The sequence below is a fragment of the Elephas maximus genome, chromosome 14, assembly GCF_024166365.1.
Source record: "Elephas maximus indicus isolate mEleMax1 chromosome 14, mEleMax1 primary haplotype, whole genome shotgun sequence".
NCBI lineage: Eukaryota > Metazoa > Chordata > Mammalia > Proboscidea > Elephantidae > Elephas > Elephas maximus.
Window position 1 is genome coordinate 8,465,983 of NC_064832.1, and position 14,368 is coordinate 8,480,350.

General features: G+C 38.7%; 1 long non-coding RNA gene across 2 annotated transcripts in view; it reads left to right on the forward strand.

Annotated features, from left to right (window-relative positions):
- The window catches only part of LOC126058126 (uncharacterized), a 48,702-nt gene that overhangs the window by 14,537 nt on the left and 19,797 nt on the right, over window positions 1–14,368 (forward strand). For both annotated transcript variants that reach the window (XR_007513096.1, XR_007513097.1), the window contains exon 2: window positions 13,242–13,391. This is a non-coding gene — a long non-coding RNA (uncharacterized LOC126058126). The remainder of the gene's footprint in view (window positions 1–13,241; window positions 13,392–14,368) is intronic.

Sequence of the window (14,368 nt, forward strand, 5' to 3'; positions counted from 1 at the left end):
TGGCAACTCAAGGGTTGAATTTTTTCGTCAGTTCTTTCATCTTGAGAAATGCTGAGTGTGTTCTTCCGTTTTGGTTATCTATCTCCAAATCTTTACACATGTCATTATAATACTTTTTCTTCTCAAGCCACCCTTTGAAATCTTCTGTTCAGCTCTATTACTTCGTCATTTCTTCCTTTCACTTTAGCTACCCGACATTCAAGAGCAACGTTCAGAGTCTCTTCTGACATCCATTTTGGTCTTTTCTTTCTTTCCTGTCTTTTAAAGGACCTCTTGCTTTCTTCATGTGTGATGTCCTTGATGTCATTCCACAACTCGTCTGGTCTTCAGTCGTTAGTGCTCAACACGTAAAATGTATTCTCGAGGTGGTCTCTAAATACAGGTGAGATATACTCAAGGTCGTACTTTGGCCCTTTTTGACTTATTCTAATTTTCTCACGTTTCAACTTGAACTCCCATATGAGCAACTGACAGTCTGTTTCACAATTGATCCCTGGCCTTGTTCTGACTGATGATACGAGTTTTCCCATCTTCTCTTTCCACAGATGTAGTCAGTTTGATTCCTGTGTATTCCATCTGGTAAAGTCCACGTGTATAGCTGCCGTTTATGTTGGTGAAAAAAAAATATTTGCAGTGGATGAGTCACTGGTCTTGCCAAATTCTGTCATGAGATTTCTGGCATCATTTCTATCAGCAATGCTGTATTTTCCAACTACTTTTCCTTCTTTGTTTCCAACTTTAACATTCTAATGACCAGTAATTATCAATGCATCTTGATTGCATGTTTGATCAATTTCAGGCTGCAGAAGTTGTTTAAAATCTTCAATTTCTTTGTCTTTGGCATTAGTGGTTGGTGCATAAATTTGAATAGTCATATAAACTGGTCTTCCTTGTAAGTGTATGGGTATTAGCCTATCAGTGACAACATTGTATTCCAGGCTAGATCTTGTAATGTTCTCTTTGATGATTAATGTAATGTCATTCTTTTGACTCTGGTGGAATATCCGTGTTTGTAAGACTGCTCACAGACTGTTTCACCAGAGAGTTTTCTGGTACTGCAATATCTACCACTAATCTCTGTGATCCCTGTGAATTGGCAAAATAAGAATAGTGCTATAGATTTCTTCCAAATACAGAAAACATAATTATGAAAATATTCTTGCTGTTGATTATATTCTTTACCAATCTGTTCGTATGGGATTTTTGATACTTCTCTTGAAAAATGAGTCCAAGGTACTATGATGTGTTTACTTTGTGTGGCCTTTCTAGCCATGGTCTTATAACATCCACCCTGGTGCTTGGGCAGGACTGTGTGATAGGGTAGTTGTGGCTCACCAAGAGGATTGCTTAGTTTTCCCTTCAAAGAGAACCAGTTCCAGAGCAAAGAGGAGGATTCAACTCCCATCAAGGAAGAACAGCCAGGAGCTGAGCATATATTATGGACCTGAGATCCCTGCACTGAGAAGCTCCTAGAAGCAGGAGACTGAGATAGAGAGAGGAAGCTGTAACCCTGAAGACGGTAAGATGCCATGGCAGGAGAGACCAAGCAACAGGGACCCGGCTATAGGAGATGCTGGCCCATGGAGAAGGAAAGCTGAGTGCCTTTGGAGAGAGTCCCAAGGCCAGGCAGAGGCACACCTATGAGCACAGGAGGGAAGAGGTTGTCCTGATAGAAGAAATGTATTCTGAGTGTCTTTGAGCCTGAGTTATAACTGTTACTTCCCTAATAAACCCCATAATCATGAATATGGACTGCGAGCTCTGTGTGGCCATTGCAATGAATTATTGAACCCAGCAGAGAAGTAGGGAGTGCTGTGTGAGGGACAGTTGGTGTCAGAGTTAGTGAAGATGGTGGAGAGAGGATAGTTTTTTCACCAATGCCTTCAATGCAGCTTTGATTTCTTCCTTTTATACCATCAGTTCTTGAACTTATGCTACCTCTTGAAATGGTTGAAAATTATCCAGTTCTACTGCAGTAGCTATATTAATATCAGACAAATTATACTTCAGAAAAAGGAGTATTATTGGGAATAAGTAGGGACATAATAAAGGTTCAATTCTCCAAAAAGATACAACAATCCTAAATGTGTACGTATGTAACAACAGGGCTCCAAAATACAAAAACTAATAAATCTGAAAGGGGAAATGGACAAATACAGATCTATAATTGATATCAGTACTTTTCTATCAATAATAAATAGAGCCCTGCTAGTTGAAGTCCAAAGCATCTGTATGAACCGCTCATGGATGTCTATGTGTGTGTGTGTGTGTATGTATGTATATAGTATAAAGACAATACAGAAATAAACATAGATATATGTTGTAGTCCTTGGGAGGTGCAAACGGTTAATGCATTCAGCTGCTACCAAAATGTTGGAGGTTTGAGTCCACCCAGAGGCACTTCAGAAGAAAGGCTTGGTGATCTGCTTTTGAAAAATTAGCCATTGACCTGACACACTTGTCTGTCACTACTACTCTGACACACATGGGGGGAGGGGTCACCCTGAGTCAGATCAGCTTGATAGCAATTGAATGATTTTTTTATTCATTCTGCCAGTGTTTATCTTTTAATTGGTATCTTAGGCTGGGTTCTCTAGAAAAGCAAAACCAGTGAGATATATATATAAAAAATATAATATATATATATGTATTTATATATAAATAGATTTATATCAAGGAAATGGCTCACGAGGCTGTAGAGGCTGGTAAGTCTCAAGTCCATGGGTCAGGCTGGTGGCTTCTCCTGACTCACACAGATGCAGGGACTGCAGAACTCAAGATCTGCAGGACATACAACAGGTCTGTGGCTCACAGGCTGCAAAGGGTGACAAATCTCAAGATCAGCAGGTAAGCTGGCAGGCAGCGGCTCACAGACTGCGGAGGCTGATGAATCCCAAAATTGGAAGGTAAGCTGAGAGTTCAAGTCCCAAAAACTTGAGATCAGATGAAGTGGAGCCAGCTGCAGGATTCAGAGTGAGCAAAAGCTCAAGAGCCTTGCCAGAAAGTCCACCTATATTGGATGCAGTCCACACCCCCGAGGAAACTCCCTTACATCTGATTGGCTGCTCACAGCAGATCCCATCATGGAGGTAATCACATTACATCACATCTCATCATGGAAGTGATTGCATCGTTATATGACTGCTAAACTACATCATAACTGCCAAAGCACTGAGAATCATGGTCCAACAAAGTTGACACACAACTTTAATGATCCCAATTGTGAATTTAATCTATTTATATTTAAAGCGATTAATGATAAGGAAGGACTTATATCTTCTACTTTGTAGTAGTAGGTCATATATGTATTTTGTTTCTCATTTTCTTCAGTACTGTCCACTTTTGTGTTTGACTGATTTTTTTCAAGTGTACAATTTTGATCCTCTCCTTATTTCCTTTCCTTATATTTTTTAACTTCTTAGTGGTGACCATGAGGATTACAATTAACATCTTATATTTATAACAATCTTCTTTTAATTAATACAAATTTAGCTTCAACGGTATACAAAATTCTGCTTTTATTCAGCTTAGTTACCTCCCCTACTTACGTTGCTGTTACAAAAATTGCGTCTTTATGCACTGTGTGTCCATTAAGAGAGATGTGTCAGTATTTTTATGCATTCGTGCTTTAAATCATATATGAAAAAAAGAGAGGCGTGATATAAAAATATTACTGACTTTGTTTTATCTAAGTAGTTACCTTTACGGAGTCTTTGTTTCTTTTTATGGCTTCCAGTTACTGTCTACTGTCCTTCCATGCCAGCCAGAATGATTCCCTATAGCATTTCCCATAAGGCAGTTCTGCTACTAACACACTCCCTCAGGTTTTGTGTATCTGGGCATGTCTTAATTTCGCCTTCATTTTTGAAAGATAGTTTTGCTAGATATTGACATCTTGGTTCATAGTTTTGTTTCTGTATTTTTTTTTCCAGTATCTTAAATAAATCATCCCACTATTTTCTCGTCTCAGTGGTTTCTGATGAAAAATCAACAGTTAAACTTGTTGAGACTCTCTTGTACATTAGGAGTCACTTATCTCTTGCTACTTTCAAGTTTCTGTCTTTGTCTTTTGACATTTTGATTATGTCTGTCTGTGAATATCTATGTATTTATTGTCCTTTGAGTTTATTGAGCTTCTTGGATATCTAGATGACATTTGGGAAACTTCCAGTCATTACGTTTTCAAATATTCTTTCTGTCCTTTCATCTTTCTTTCCTTTCTGGGACTCCTTGATGAGTATATTGGTATGCTTGATGTTGTCCCGCAGGTCCCTTAGGCTCTGTTCATTTTCTTCATTCTTTTTCCTTTATGATCCTCAGTTAGAAAAATTTCAGTTGTGCTTTTTCAAGTTTACATTTTCCTGCTTTCTTGCTCAAATCTGCTGTTGAGCTCCTCTAATGAAATTTTTATTTCAGCTATTCTACTTTTCAGCTCTATAATTTCTATTTGGTTCTTTTGTATAATATTTCTTTATTAATATTTTCTACTTGTTCATACATTCTTCTCTTGGTTTCCTTTTTTTTTTTTGACTATGGTTTCTTTATCTCTTTGAGGAAATTTAAGGCAATTGGTTTAAAATCTTTGTCTAGTAATCCCAATATCTGTGTTTTCTTAGGGATGCTTTCTGTTCATTTCTCTTCTTTCTTTCTTCTTAACAAATGAACCATCCTTTTGTGTTTCTTTTTATGACTTAAAATACTGTGTTGAAAACTGGATATTTTAAATATTATAATGTAACTCTGGAAATCAGATTCCCTCCTGTCATTAGGGTTTGCTTTTTTTTTTTTTTAATTGTTGAGGGCCAATCATCCATTTGCTTAGTGATGTTTCCAAACTATTTCTGCAAAGATTGTATGTCTTGTCATGTGTGGACACTGAAGTTCTGTTGTTTTCTCAGCAGTCAGTTCACCACCTGACAGTGATTTCTTTAAAAGCTTGTAGCCAAAAAGAAAAAGTAACATTATCCCAGTCTTTGCAGATTGGCTCTGAACTGGGGCGTTCTTTCAATGCTAAGCAAGAGAGCCTAAAACTCTGCCTTAGCCTTCACTTCCTTCCCCCATGGAGGCCAAAGATCAGCCAGAGATGCAAGCCTAAAGCTTTGTCAGGATCTTTATGAGCATGTCTTCATCCTTAGGCAAGAACATTGCACTTCAGATTCCTCAGTATATGTGGTAGCCTTTCAAAGCCCATAAACCACCAACCGTCTTCCTCTCAGCCTGCTTTTTTCCAAGCTTTTGGATGTCTCTGCTGTTTTCTCTGTCCTTCATCCTTTGACCCTGGAGTTAGGACCAATTCTTTGAGCTCCGTACTCCTCAGTTTCCATCACATCATACATTTTTTCTTGTGTGCTGTTGAGTCACTTCTGACTCATAGTGACTATAGGATGGAGTAGAACTTCTCCAAAGGGTTTCTAAGGCTGTAGTCTTTATGGAAGGAAACAGTCATATCTTTCTCCTGTGGAGTAGTTGGTGGATCAAAAGTTTTAAGAGCTGAGTGCTTAACCACTGCATTACTGGGGCTCCTTTTGACATCATGCATCATAATAGATTTTTAACACACCCCTCAGAAACATAGAAGTCCATAAATTATCAAGGATACAGAAGATTTAACATGTATAAAAATAATACCAAATTGATAAATGTGTATGTGTGTGCATGATCTAACTACTAAAGAATATACATTCATCTCATGCATATACATAGTGTATATAAAAATTGACTATATATTTTGTTATAAAGCAAGTCTCAACAAATTTCAAGAGTCTGCAATAATATAGAGGATATTTTTGTATAAGTACACCATAATTAAAAAGAAAACCATCTTAGAAAAAGAAAATACAAAATCTCCATGTGCTTGGATATTTTAAAATACTATGAGTCAAAAAAGACATCATAATGAAAATTAGAATACAGTTTGAAGTGAACAATTATGAACATAGTGCATATAAAAATTTGTGGAGTACAGACAATATAATATAGGAAACTTATAGCCTTAAAAATATAATTGGAAAGAACGAATCTTGAAAAATAAGTGAGTTAAACATCCATTCAAAATGTTGGGAAAAAAACAGAAACAAACATTCATAGGAATTTTTGTTTATTAATGATTGAATACATGCAACAGACGATCAACGAAGACTAAAGTTGTTTCTTAGAAAATGCTAGTAAAATTTACAAACTTTAGGCAAGATTGATGAAGTGAAAAAGAATGAAGGTATAAATAACGAATATCAGGAATTAGAAAGAAAATGACTACAGATCTTGCAGAACATAAAGATAATGTGAGAATGTTATGAACCGTATAAACCAATAAATTTGCAAATTTAGGTAAAGTAGGCAAACGTATCCTACCATGTAAGTTAATAACAATGATTCAAGAAGAAACAGGAAGCAAAAGTAATTCCACAACTGCTAATAGAATTGAATTAGAGCTCAAACTATTCTCAGAAAGAAAACTTCATGTCAGATGGCTTTTCCTGCAAATTCTGCCAAATATTCAAGAAATATTTGACAAATTCTTCAATATAAAATGAAATATATACCCAAACTCATTTTATAAAGCTTGTAGAATGAATATTGATACCAAAACCTGACAAGAGCAGCACAAGATGGGAAAACTACAGGCCAATGTCACTGATGAACATGGGTGCAAAATATAAAAATAAATAGGCAAAACAAATCCAGCAATACTATAGAGAAGATTATATTATGACCAAGTTGGGTCTATCCCAAGAATTCAAGGTTAGTTTAACAGTCAAAAATGAATCAGTATAATTTGCCATATGTACAGGAAAAATAAATGTGATTATATTAATAAAAAAATATTGATAGGTGTAATAATAAAATAAGTATTTGATAAGTTTCAGCATCCACTCATGTTTTTTAAAAGAACATCTAGCATGCTGTGAGACCAGAAGAACCAGAAGGTCCCCGGCTACTGTCGCTGAACATTTTGATCAAAGAGTCCATAGCAAAGCCCTGATCAAAAGGGGGAAAATGCAGAACAGAATTTCAAATTCTCATGAACCCTAGACTTTTTGGTGCCATTGAGGGTGAACGAACCCCTGAAACTATTGCCATGAGATAATCTTTAAACATTACACTAAAAGCATTCCCTTGAATCGTCTTAAAACCGAAGTATAAAAAAGAAAAAAACAAACTCTTGCTGTTGAATTGATTCCGACTCAGAGACCCTGTAGGACAGAATAGCACTGCCCCACAGGGTTTCCAAGGTGCAGGTGGTGGATTCAAACTGCTCTTCTTTTGCTTGGCTACCGTATCACTTAACCACTGTGCCACGAGGGCTCCAGAACATTAGCTTACTTCACTAATAAAAGTGGTCTACCTTGAGCATATGCTCTTTAAGAACTGTCTACATGGCATCAGATTGACAACAGCTACTGAAAAGATTAGATAGGAACCTTAAGGAGCAGTGGGTTTATGTTAATGACAGAGGAACTACTCAGAAAAGGAGGGTAAGAATGGTTGCACACTTGAATGTAACCGATGTCATTAAATTGTACAGGTAGAAACTGTTGAGTTGGTGTATGTTTTGCTGCATACATTCTCCACCACAAAAAATACATTTACAGGTAATAATTAACAAAAAATGTCAAGGAGAGCTAAATATTTTGAAAATAAGACAGAGTTGCATGTGAGGGAATGAGTGGGGTGAGCTATTTTAGATTAATAGTCAGTAAAGGCTTATGAGAGCAGGATATTTGAGGAGATAACTGACCTATATCCAAGGAGAGAATAGCTGTATGAAGTTCTGGAGGGAGGATATTGCCAATAAAGGCAAGAGTTGTTTCTGAGGCCCTTAAATAACCAAGTGTTTTGGCACGTTTGAGGAAGCTCAGGAAATAAGTCATGGCTAGTTAGTGTGGAGTGAACCGAGGGAAGACTGTTAGGAAATGAGGTTAGGATGGTGGGCAAGCCCCGCATCATGAAAGACCATGGGAAGGATTTGGGAATTTTTCCTAATCACCATGAGAAGCCACTGAGATGATGCTGTTATGCAGACTGTAAGAGGGAAGATCGGTGGCATGGAGTCCAGTTTTAACCAAGAGATGATGGTGGCTGTAAGGTGGAGGTAGTGAGAAGTGGATAGAGTCAGGATTTATGTTAAGGTAGAGCCAAGAGTCCAGAATATGTATCAATGGATTGGATGCAAGATTTGAATAAAAGGGAGGAATCAAGGATGATTCCTAGGTTTTTGTCCTGAACAACCCAGAGGATAGTGAGAACATTTGCTGAGATAAGGAAGACTGGGAGGTAAATAAGACACTTGAACCAAGAATTTTATTTGAACCACATTAAGCTTGAGATGCCTAGTAGACATTCAAGGGGAGATGTGAAGTCAGCCATTGGTGAAGGAACAACAGGGCAGAGTATGTAAATGAGGGTATCCTAGGGCTCAGGTGGAATTGACTGCCGTGAATTGGCTCAGATAACCTAGACAGTGAGAAGTGATGAATGATGTTACTTAAACAGGGCATGGAAATCAATGAAAAAGGTGTGGGAGTGGCAGGGAGGCTAAGGTAGAGAAGTTTCTCTCTTCCTAAACCTGACTGGCTGGATTTGAAGACATCATAAGTTCGTGTATGAGAAATATCCAGCAAATTACCAGTTGATTAAATAAATTGATAACAAAGTCTACCTTTCAGCCAAAGATTGAAAAACAAACGAACCAATTGCCATCCAGTGAATTCTGACTCTTAGCAACCCTATAGGACGGAGTAGAACTACCCCATATGGTTTCTAAGGAGCAGCTGGTGGATTCAAACAGCAGACCTTTTGGTTAGCAGCTGAGCTCTTAACCACTGCACCACCAGGGCTCAGACCAAGAATAACACAGGTGAGGAACTCACTCCTTGGTTCAATTAAGTATGTAGAAATTCAAATTTATAATTTTGGAGATTCCCCCTCTTTTTTTTCGAAATGGGGGGCATTGAGATGGAGGATTTTCCTATGCCCACCATCCTAAGGGATTTAATTAACCCATAGTTGAGACATTGTAAACATCTCAAGAAATTATTACCTTTGAGAAACTTGAGGGTGAGTAGGCATATCACCTGGCTCCTCTTAAACTCCTTTTAAAAACCTGACTTGAAGACTCACCTGCCTTTTTGAATAAGTGCCAGCTTGAATTTTTTTTGAATAGGCAGGGTTCAGGGAGTTGCCAACCAAAGGTATGGTTTCTCCAGAGGCCTCCAAGGGCTGTAAAAGAAGAGAGGAGCCAGACCCCGTGCTTGGGACACACCCTTGGTATGAAACATTTGAGTGTGTGTGTGGTGGGGGAAGCACTGGGTGTGGGAGAGTGGGGTGGGTGGGTAATAGGGAAATGCCTCGGTTTTTTTTTTTTTTTTTTTTTGGTTTTAAGAAACAGTTTTTTACTTTTTTCTTTTCTTAATTACAATGAACAGTTCAGTGGAGACATGTTCCTTATGTGCAGGGGCTAGTGGAAGTGCTGATAGCTGAGAATGTAGCCTGCTCCCCAAGTGCCAGTTGGCATTTTGGAGAGAAAACTTGATGTTTGGAGCACTGACTGGCCCTGCCTTTTCTAAATAATTAAGGGTGGTGGGGTGGTGGTAAGAGAAAGAGGATGGTCTATGAACACTGACCCTGGAAAATTAACCCGAGTGTGTGGGTTGTGGATAGCAGGAAAAGAACATCACCCTCAAATGACAGCAGTGCCTTTATTTATTTATTTATTTATGCTTCTTTTTAGTTCTGAGTTGTTTTTAAGCCAGAAATTAATGGGGCCACCATGAGTTTTCAGAGAATGAGTTTTACAAAAATCTAAGTGTTTTAAATATTGCCAGGATTTACTTATATATGCTGTATATGAGAAAAGTCCTTCCAGTTATAGGGAGGAGAAAGAAAGTATATTCAGGAATTAAATTTTCACAGTTCTCTGGATTCTTATATTTCTCCTGTTGTCCATTTTTCTTTTTTTGTCCTTCATCCACCCCTTCCACCTTGACCCACTGTCTTCATCATCTAGTGCTGCCATAACAGAAATACCATGAGTGGATGGCTTTAACCAAGAGAAATTTAATACCTCACATTAAAGTAGGCTAATAGTCCAAATTCAAGGCATCAGCTCTAGGGGAAAGCTTTCTCTCTCTTTCGGCTCTGGAAGAAGGTCCTTGTCCTTAGCCTTCCCATGGTCAAGGAGCTTCTCAGGTGCAGGGACCCTGGGTCCAGAGGGCATGCTCTGCTCCTGGTGCTGCTTTCTTGATAGTCTGAGGCCCCTAACTCTCAGCTTGCTTCCCTTTCCTTTTACCTCTTGCCAGATAAAAGGTGGTGCAGGTCACACCACAGGGAAAGGTGACCTGAGTGAGGGGGGTGTTACAATCCCACCCTAATCCTCTTAAAGTAAAATTACCATCACAAAATGAAGGAGAACTACACAATAGTGGGAATCATGGCCTAACCAAGTTGAAACACACGTTTTTTAGGGTCATAATTTAATCCAAACCAAATCAAACTTGTCACCATCAAGTTGATTCCAACCCATAGAGACCCTAGTTGATATTAACTCATAGAGACCCTATAGCTTAGAGTAGAACTACCTCATAGAGTTTCCAAGGACTAGTTGGTGGATTCGAACTGCTGACCTTTTGGTTAGCAGCTGAGCTCTTAACCACTATGCCACCAGGCCTCCTCTTGATACACAGTCCACCCTAATTCACCACTGTGTTACAAAAAGGTTTTGCTATTCTGAAATAAGAACTTTTTACTATACTTTTGTGTTCATGGTTGCTTTTGGTATGTCTTTAAGCACTGAACAGTTAACTCATACCCATTAAAAACCCATTGCCACTGAGTCTATTCCAACTCATAGCGGCCCAATAGGGCAGAGCAGAACTGTACCATAGACTTTCCAAGGAGCGCCTGGTGGATTTGACCTGATGACCTTTTGGTTAGCAGCTGTAGCTCTTAAACAGTACACCACCAGTGTGGGAGGGGTTTAACTGATAACATGATGTCTGGGCTCCAAGGGAGATGGAATGGATGTGCAGGAGAAGGGCATGCAGAGTCAGCCTGTATAGTCCCCTGAACTCTGTTCAAGATCATAACATACCTCAGTAATCACTTGAATCTAAACATACAACTTTAACAGTTGATGTAAATGACTTTACACATGAATTTTGGAACTCAACTCTTTCTCAATGGAAGTTTCTTCAACTAAGCTGTTTGTATTCCCTTAATAATTATGAAAGCTAACATTTATCGTGTTCATTCTGTGTGTAAGGCCTTTTTCTAAGTGCCTTGTGTGTTTTATTTAACCTGCGTAACAACCTTTTGAATAAGACCCATTTTAGAAATGGGAAACTGAGGCAGTGAGAGGTAAAGTAACGTGCCCAGATCAACCAGCTGATAGATTGAGTTAGGACTTAAACCCAGGCAGTTTGTTTCAGAATTTGCTTATGTAATCACTGTACATGACAGCAGTGAGTCCTAGTGGCTGTGTGGCTAAAGAACTTGGCTGCTAACTGAAAGGTCAGTGTTTCGAACCCACCAGCCTCTCTGCAGGAGACAGATGTGGCAGTCTGCTTCAGTGAAAACCCTATGGGGCAGTTTTACTCTGTCCTTTGGGGTCCCTATGAGTTAGAATCGACTTGATGACAGTGGGTTTTGGCACATAATACTAATGTGCAGTGTATTCTGTATGCCGTGTATATGTTCAGAAACTAATTTTCCGAACATTTATGCCATATATAGATTACCAATCCAGTTGCCGTTGAGGAGATTTTCACTCCTGACGACCCCGTGAGTTTTCAGAGTAGGACTGCCCTCCATACGGTTTTCAATAGCTGTGTCCATTTGGAGGTAGATTGCCAGGCCTTTCTTCCAAGGCAACTGAGTGGATTTAAACTGCCAACCTTTCAGTTAGTAGCTGAGCACTTAACTCTTTGTGCCACCTAATACATATATATACTACGAGGTTTTCCTCCTAATTTGTACTTTAATGTTTTGTAGCCTCTTATGAATACTTGTTCCTGGCAGTGAACTAGACGCTAAAGAACAGAATAGGCACATGTAACCCTCTCTCACCTTCTCCCTCCCCTCTTTCACAGAGATGAAATGAAAAGGAATTAATGAGGACAGATTATTGGATTAGGGCCCATACTCACGGCTATAACAGCATGGGGAGTTTCTCCTGTCACTTCAGTTCTTGTTCAGGAATTGGCACCTGCTTTTTGTGAATCACAAAGACCAGTGCTTTATATCAAGCCATTTAGATTTGGGTTATGGAGCAGTGACTTAAAAAAATTAAATTTTATTTTCAGAGATTTTTTTCTATTAATTGTTTACATTTATTTTAATTGTATATTCTGAAACCGCTACAAAAAGGCATGAAATAATTGTTTAAATTTTAATTCTTATGGGTCAAAATGTATGTTAAACTACCTATCGTCGCCTTCACAGTCGTTGTTATGTTTGAGCCGATTGTTGTGGCCACTTGTTACCAAGTATGACTTTCTTCTCCAGGGACCGATCTCTCCTGACAACATGTCCAAAATATGTGAGATGAAGCCTCGCCATTCTTGCTTCTAAGGAATATTCTGGCTGTACTTCTTTCAAGACAGATTTGTTCATTCTTTTGGCAGTCCGTGGTATATTCAATATTCTTTGCCAACCCCTTAATTCAATGCCTTCAGTTTTTCTTTAGTCTTCTTATTCATTGCCCACCTTTCGTGTGCGTATGAGGTGACTGAAAACACCATGGCTTGAGTCAGGGGCACATTAGTTTTCAAGGTGACATCTGTGCGTTTGAACACTTTAAAGAGGTCTCTGGCAGCAGATTTGCCCAATGCAATGTGTCGTTTGATTTCTTGACTGCTGCTTCCGTGGGTGTTTATTGTCGATCCAAGTAAAATGAAGCCCTTAGTGATGTCAACATTTTCTCCGTTGTCATGATGTTGCTTATTGGTCCTGTTGTTAGGCTGTTAGTCTGTAGTCTTTGATTTTCTTTAGTAAATGCTTTAAGGCCTCTTCACTTTCAACAAGCGAGATTGTATCATCTGCATATCTCAGGTTATTAATGAGTCTTCCTTCAATCCTGACGGCTTATTCTTCTTCAGACAGTCCACCTTCTCGGATTATTTGCTCAGCATACAGGTCGAATAGGTATGGTGAAAGGATACAATGGAGATGCACACCTTTCTTGACTTTAAATCATGCAGTATTCCTTGTTCTATTTAGATGACTGCCTCTTTTTCTGTGTACAGGTTTCTCATGAGAACAATTAAGTGTCCTGGAAATCTCATTCTTCCCCATGTTATCCATAATTTGTTATGAGCTGGAGTAGGTCTCAGAAATAATGTGCCATTTCTTCCAGTTGGTCCTGCACGGCTGCCTACTTCCCTAGGTGGTAGCAGGTAAGGCCTGTCTCAGAAACACTCGCCTCCTCACTAAGCATGATTCTTCACACTGCTCCATCTTCTTTCCCATGTGTGTCTCCTGCCCTCCTCAGTGGCTGGGGAAAATGATAGTAGTCCACTATGAGATTTATTCTTTTATTATACTTTATTTTATCATTTGTTTTTATAACATAGTTCCGTTAAAATCAAGGGTAATAAAAATGTTTGTGTGATGGAAGTGGATAATCCCACCCATTGTGTCCATCTAAAGTTTCATGAGAAAACTGTGCCCACAACAGAGGGCTCCCACTCCTCTGGCTCACTGTATTTTCTCCTTGTTTATTTGCTCTTCCCTCTTTCCTGATGCATGCATGGGACCACTGAGCTTCAGGACTCCACAATTCTCCTTTTCATACCCGTGTTACTGTAATCTTGGGTTCCTGGGCTGCCTTGCCACAGATTTACTCATTCTGTTTCTGTTGATTATTTCATTACTTAAAAATCTCTCATGAATTTTTCCAGAAGTACATTCTATTCCTCAAAAACTTGGAAGCAATGGGAAAGTATGCAATAAATAACAAGAAAACATACGTAATGCATAGAATAAGTTATTAACGTTCCGATATGTCTGTTATCTTACTTATATTGGCATGTATGTGTGTTAGAGTCTCTGGTTGATGCAAATGGTTAATATCTTGAGCTGCTGACAGAAAGTTGGAGTTCAGGTCCACCCAGAATTGCTATGAAAGAGAGGTCTGGCAGCCTACTTCCGAAAACTCAGCCACTGAAACCCCTATGGAGTACAGTTCTACTCTGGCACGCTGGTGTCATCATGAATCAGAACTGACTCAGTGGCAACTGGTTTTATGTGTGTATTAGAGCACACAGTTATGTATATTAACACGGATATTATATCCTGATATTTTCATTCATCATTAGTCTTTTCTCATGATAAATTTTTTTTGTTTTTTTTTCATGAGGGCATTAAATTACTT